This window comes from Equus caballus, chromosome 4 (genome assembly GCF_041296265.1).
Source record: "Equus caballus isolate H_3958 breed thoroughbred chromosome 4, TB-T2T, whole genome shotgun sequence".
NCBI lineage: Eukaryota > Metazoa > Chordata > Mammalia > Perissodactyla > Equidae > Equus > Equus caballus.
Genome location: NC_091687.1, coordinates 64928345 through 64935264, shown reverse-complemented (window position 1 = coordinate 64935264; position 6920 = coordinate 64928345).

Sequence of the window (6920 nt, the reverse complement as noted above, 5' to 3'; positions counted from 1 at the left end):
GCCCGCGTTAGGGTTTTTCTGGAGTTAGAAGGCCGGGAAAACCTTTTCCCGAATGCAATTTAAATGCAGGGGTCGCCCGCAGAATTGCGGATAACTTGTACCTTGTCTGAGGCTGCAATGGAGGAACTGGGAAAGTCCAAGGGAAACGGAGCTTTTCTTTTCCAGAAATCAAAGCCCTGTACTCCTATTGATGTAAAGAAATGTTTCCCCTAAATACATTTACTAGACACTAATGTGAATGCCATTTGGAAAGGAAGATGAAAGTTTTTTCTTTTTTTCGTTAATATCAAGCTGAGTATTAGAAATAAGCCCCATAAGACTAGCTTGACTATTATGCAGTTTCAGTTCGTATTGCATCACCTAAAATGATCAACTGCTACTTTGGAAGAGGAAGAAGTAAATTTTAAAGCAAGAGTGCATGGCCCAGCAGTTGCACCTGTTGCATGCTCACTGGCTGCCAGGAACGGACAGGCATTGCTGGATTGCAGAAAATGCCTTGGACAGAGCCCTCGCCCACAGGAATTGAATGACTACTAGCAGAGACACGTTAAATAGCATTCATTCTACAAACATTCAGTCAACCTTTATCTTTCAAGTTGTCTTCTGAACCAGGCACGGTGCTAGCCCTAGGGACATAATTATGAATAATATGTGGTTCCACCCTCAAAGAGCTAGCTGACTAGTCAAGGGAAGCTCATGACGCCATGAACGCACTGAACATACTCTTCACTCAACAGAATAGACGTGATTCTGGAAAGTTGTTTCTCTTGCACATTTCTGGGAGAGGAATTCTTTTTCCCTTCTCTTAAAAATCAAAGCTGTGTTCCCATAGTGAAAGTACAAACTCCACTTAATCTTTTGGTAGAGGAAGAGGTCAGGATAGTGATCAGCTCAAAGGCATCCTGGGCATTGCATCTTATCTGATCTTTTTCCTCATGGGAGTTGTCCTTACCTGGAAATTAATGCTCCAGTGTGACAATTTCCTGACTTTATAAGTTTCCAGTTCCTTTAAAACAATTCAGTTGAGTGAACATTTATAGAGCATCTTTTGGGTACCAGACAAAGCTGTACAAGGCCCAGTTTTTGCCATCAAGGAATTTACAGAGTGTAAACCAGGCAAGATTCTAAGATGACCTCCCAAGACCCCTGCTGGCCTGGTACACACACACCTTCTCCCAGTTATTCAAGCAAACTAATCTAAGTGCTGTGAGAGATTTTGCAGGTGTCTCAAATCAATTGACCTTAAAATAGAGAGGTTGTCCTTGGTGGGCCTGACCTAATTAGGTGAGCCTGTAAAAGGGATTGGGCTCTTTCTGGGGAGAGATTCAAAGCATGAGGTAGATTTATCATCAGGGAGATTGTCCATTGATGGCTTTGGAGATGGAGGGGGCCACCTGGAAGACCATCGAGTGGAGTCTAGAAGCTGGGCGCAACCCCTGCCCAACAGCAAGCAAGGAAATGAGATTTCAGTCTTACAATGGCAAGGAACTGAATTCTGCCAGACCTGAATGAGCTTGAAAGCAGGTTTTCCACAGAGCCTCTAGACCAGAACTCAGCCTGACTGATCCCATCTTTTCAGCCTTGGGAGACCCTGAGGAAAGAACTCAGTTCTGCCTCGGCTGTGCTGGAACTTCTGACTTGCAGAACTGTGAGCTAGTAAATGAGTGTTGTCTTAAGTTGCTAAGTTTGTTTTAATTTGTCATGCAACAGTGGAAAACTAATACACAGGACAATGGAGGAGACAGGCACGTGAAGAAAAAAATTCAATATGTTGCTGTAAATGTTACAAGATGTTGCTTTCTTCTTTCTTTCTTTGTTTTTTTTTTAGTATGGGACCTCAAGACAGAACAAGCTTCTTTGCAATTTTACCTGGTTCTGCCATTTAAGACATGATATGCATCAGTCTTGAAGTTCCCAAAATGAAGAGATTTTTAAAATTTGAGACTAAAATATATAAAATACATAGATTTTCTTCTTTTTGGGAGGGAGTTTTAAAAACACATGTGTTTTATAATCCATCGTGTGCTCCAAGTGATGGATGACCATAATTACAAAGTTATATTTATTTAACGAAGAGTTTTTGTCAGAAGTTGAAAAATTCTCATCATGAAAAATAGAATTCTGGGTATAAAGCAATTGCTCGGTGAATTGAATGGATACTATTAGTTTCCTTAGAGAGGCATTGAGTTCAAGAGCAGAAACTTTGGAGTTCTGGGTTGATTCCCACCTCTGTGATTTTAAAGGTACGGTTTTGTTTTGGTTTGCGTTTTTTAATGCTTTTTTTGATGAGGAAGACTGGCCCTGAGCTAACATCCATTGCCAATCTTCCTTTTATTTCTCGTCCCCAAAGCTCCAGTGCATAGTTGTATATCCTAGTTGTAAGTCATTCTAGTTCTTCTATGTGGGATGTCACCACAGCATGGCTTGATGAGCCATGTGTAGGTCCACATCCTGGATCTCAACTGGCAGACCCCAGGCTGCCGAAGCGGAACATGCAAATTTAACCACTTGGCCACGGGTCAGCCCCTGATTTTAAGTTTTCTGTACACCTGCAACTTACTTAATTGCCCTGAGCTTCAGTTTTCTCTTCTGAAAATGGGGAAAATAGTGAGATAAGTATGTAAAGTCCTCATCCCAGAACCTGGCACATAGTGAGAACTCAGTAAATGCCATTATTACTCTTCATCGGCTTCTTGGGGATGATTTGGAGGGTGACCAGCTGATGAATTTTAAAGTAAAATTCAGGAGTGCCAGGAGTACTGGTCACGGAGGAAGAGAAATCTCATTTTTTCCAAGCATTTAGAGCAGGGTTTCTCCATAGCCGCCCTGCTGGTACTTGGAGCTGGATAATTCTCTCTTGTGGGGAGTCGTCTTGTGTACTGTAGGGTGTTCAGCAACATCCCTGCATCTACCTACTAGATGCCCATAGCATCTCTCTCCAGTCCCCCCACTGTTGTGACAACGAAAAATGTCTCCAGACATTGCCAAATGTTTCCTGGAGGGCAAAATCGCCCCCATTTGAGAACCACAGATTTAGAGAGAAAAGTCTTGCACTAGCTCTGCTTCAGTCACTTTTATTAAGTGATGGAAAGAGTGTGCACATAAAGCAGTGGAAATGAGTCCTGGAAAGTGCAGCTACAGAAGTTGCTTGAACCTTGGTTTCCTTCACGCAACTGGAAAAGTCAGTCGCTTAGACAGGAAGGTGATAAATCCCTCAGCCTTCCTCTCGTTTGGACAGAATCCTGGAGGCATCCTGTCCCAGGGACAGGACAGCGGTCATTCTGGAACTCCTGCCAGGTCTTTTGTGTGGCCTGAGGGTGAAGGAACCTCGGGGCCTCCTGAACTCTTTTTCATGCTTTGCCTTTGGCCATTGTTTGGCAATAGAAGGAAAATTAAAACATATCCCCATTGGTGGGCAGAGAGTTGTGCAGTCTTCATTACATTTAGAGAAATGTTTCTCTTCCCCCGTATGAATTTAGACTTCATGCTCTCTCTGAACCCCTGTTTGTCTTTGGGAGATGTGTGTTGGTAAGAAGAGGAGGCCTGTTCAAATCCCGCGCTGGCGGGGACGTCTCCGGAGCCCCATGTGGAATTGCAAAGCCTACCCCAGATTCTTCGCGCGAGCCGACTCTTCCACCCACACCTGTTCCCAGGTCCTCCGTGGCTTTTATTCTAGTGTAATTTTAACATGTAATTTTACCTTTTAGGTTCCCCCGCATTGTAAAGCCATTTAATTAGCTCTACCCTCTGGTAAATCTGCTCCATCTACACAGCCTGGTGGTTATGTGGTATCAGGAATTAGGCAGAAAGGGAAGTGTGGCTGGTTCCACATTCACACTTTGAGCCCAAGGTAGTCACATTGTATCAAGAGGGACTGTAGACCCCAAGTTCTAGGAGGTGAGGTTCCGTAGAGAAGTGTGTGATTTGTCACAGCAGTGATGGGACAGGTGAAAGGACCTGGGACGGGGAGAAGCAACACCCAGGAGGGCAACATGAGAGGGATGAAAGCTACCCCTCGCCTTCCCAGTATACTCAGTACACCCACTGGGCAGCAGGACGGGGAGGATATATAGAAGGTAGACGTGGGAGTTAAGCTTATGCCAACTTTATGTTTCTTTACAACTAGAGTTCAAAAAAAAGTTAATTTGGGAGATAAGCAAACATTTAAAATCTACATAAATGAGTGATTGTGACCCAAACACTCCATAAAGCCCAGGAGAAGGATTTATTTCAACATTCCTGCCCTCTGGCCAGAAAAATTCTTCCTGAGTTTTGTTTCTGAGTCTGTCAATCTTAGTTTTTACAATATCATTTCTTTTTTGTCATCCCTCCAAAAGGTTTACATCTAGAATTTGAGGAAGCTCTGGGTTACATAATTTGGCTGCATTTGCCTTCAAAACATGTCTATCTGATCAAATTCACCTGGTAAACATTTTACTTTTATATATATATCAAAGAAACAGAAGTAATTTGATTTGGTTTGATTTGTTAATTTCTTTTTTTATTCATTTAAACACTTCGGTATCTATGTAGCTCAGTCATTCCCCTCCTTGCCCTGACTTTCAACTAACGTAGTTTCTCCTGCTCCCTATTTCTAAACATTTTCACTGCCTTCCTTCAGGACAACACACAAAACTTCCTTTCCAGCAATCTCTCGTTGGTGGTGCTGAGAGAGAAACACAGACTTTGGGGGTGGGGGTGGGGGGCGGCAAAACATTTGTTTTAACATTTTCCTCTTTTCCCTTTCTGATCATGGTTATAGTTCTGACTCTATTTTATTTGTCTGCTGAGGCTTATTAGGACCGAGTTATAGGAGCTCATCCTCTAGATAGGCATCCCAAGAGTATCACTCCAGATCTCCTACGAGGATGTGGATTTCCTCTGGGAAGAGGCGTGGATCTAGGTCATTTGCAAACCCAGAAGCTGCTGTCATTTTATTAGCAGACTGATCTCTTATGATATGTCCATTTAATCAGATTCGACGATCTGGATGGCAGCACAGTGTGCTTTGACGTAGCCTTGCCCTGGGTGGACAGTGTAAGTGTCCTCTGCTGCAACGCCGGGGAAGCAACTAGTGGAAAGAGTGCAGCTCAGATTTGTGACGCAGTGGAGAGGTTTGGGTGGTAGAAAGACCTCAAATCATGACTTTGCCATTAATTGTGTGGCCTTGGATAGGTTACCTAACCCCTGGGAACCCCAGTTTCCTCATCTGTAAAAATGGAATAAGGGTACGTACCTTGCGAACTTGTAAGAATTTGAGAAAATAAATATGTGAGCGTGTGTGCAAAGAATCAGCATGGAGTTACACAAAATGTGAGAAATTTGACTCTATATCCAAGGTTCTACTCGTAGGGTCCTTGGTCTGTAATGTGTGTAGACGTATTGACTAATTTTAGATTTTGTTAAATCAAGTATGCGTGTTGAAAAATTTAAGGTGTATCAGTGAGAAATTGCACTCAGCTAATAATAAAAATCTTGACTGAGAGACTTGAACAAGATCAAATCTGATCTCTGTTTCACACGAATGAAATCTGGAGGTGGGCAGTTCAGAGCAGACTTGGCCACTCTGTGGTCATTAGGGCTCGGGATCTTCTTTCCGCCCTACTGTCCTTAGGCTGTGGCTTCCATCCTTAAAGTTGCCTCCTGGGGCATGATGGTTTCTGGAGTTCCAGCTATCACACCCATATTCCAAACAGGATAAAGGAGGGAAGGACAAAGGAAGACAAGCGAACTGTCATTACTCTTCTCATAAACCTTCCCAGAAGTCCCAACCAACTCCTAACATGATGTTTCCCTTCTATCTGTGAGAGAAATTTGGAAATGTAGTTTTTCAGCAAGTTGTATTTCCCAGAGTTTTCTTGCTATGGAAAAATAGGAGAATGGCTATTGCAGAGGCATCTAGCAGGCTCTGCCACAAGGATAACCATTATATGTTAGAAACAGAATGAGAAATTTCCAAATAAGTAGAAAGAAAGGAAAATTGGGAACAAGGAAAAGTCCATCAATCCAATAGATAGCAGGAAAGGGATAAAAACAAGCCAAGAAAAATCATTATAAAGAAAATGCACAAAATAAGATGGAGTACATAATTCCAGTGTGAGTGTGCTCATCATCAATGCGAATGGATTTTTAACCCACAGATGAGAAATAGTCAGAAAAAATCAAACAAAACTCACCTGTACGCCGTTGACAAGAAACACACCTAAGGTGTAACCAAGGACGCATGAGAGCAAAGGAGCATGAAAATATAAAAAGGCAAATATGTGTTAAATGATCATTTTTTTTAAAAGGTAAAATCATGACACTTATATAAATAGAAAATGAAACACCAAAGATTTTATTTAACTCTTTAATTAATGAGGGAACCAGTAAGATGCTATAAAGGAGAATGCGAAGTTTTTTATACCCTTTTTATAGCTGAATCAGGAATGAATGCACAAATAGATACAAAATTGGTTCATATCCACAGAGTGATAATCAATTGCATTTTACTGGACACAATTTTTATTTCTAAGGGCAAGAATTATTTGCATTACTATCAGGTTTCTATAAAACAGCTCAAAGACAATGAAAATCACAAACTCTATAGTCAGAAAACTCTGAAGGGTGTGCTCTCAAACGGCTTCATTTTCCATTGAAGACACCAAATAACCTTCTGGTCTTTCATGTCAAAGTTTTTCACAATTGTCCCTGCTCTCCCCTCTCCTTTTGTGATCATAACAACCTCAAAGAAAACATTATTCTTAAGTTTGATTTGCAAAATCCAGGTCCATACTGTAACTTGATCAACTACAAAATTAATTTCTGTCTACAAGTCTTCATAAGGAATCCCAGAATGATCTCGTAAAAGATTTGCTCTCCTGTGGCTAGGAAACTTTTGCCATCAAATTTTACCTATGGTATCTATAAATTTGGGTGAG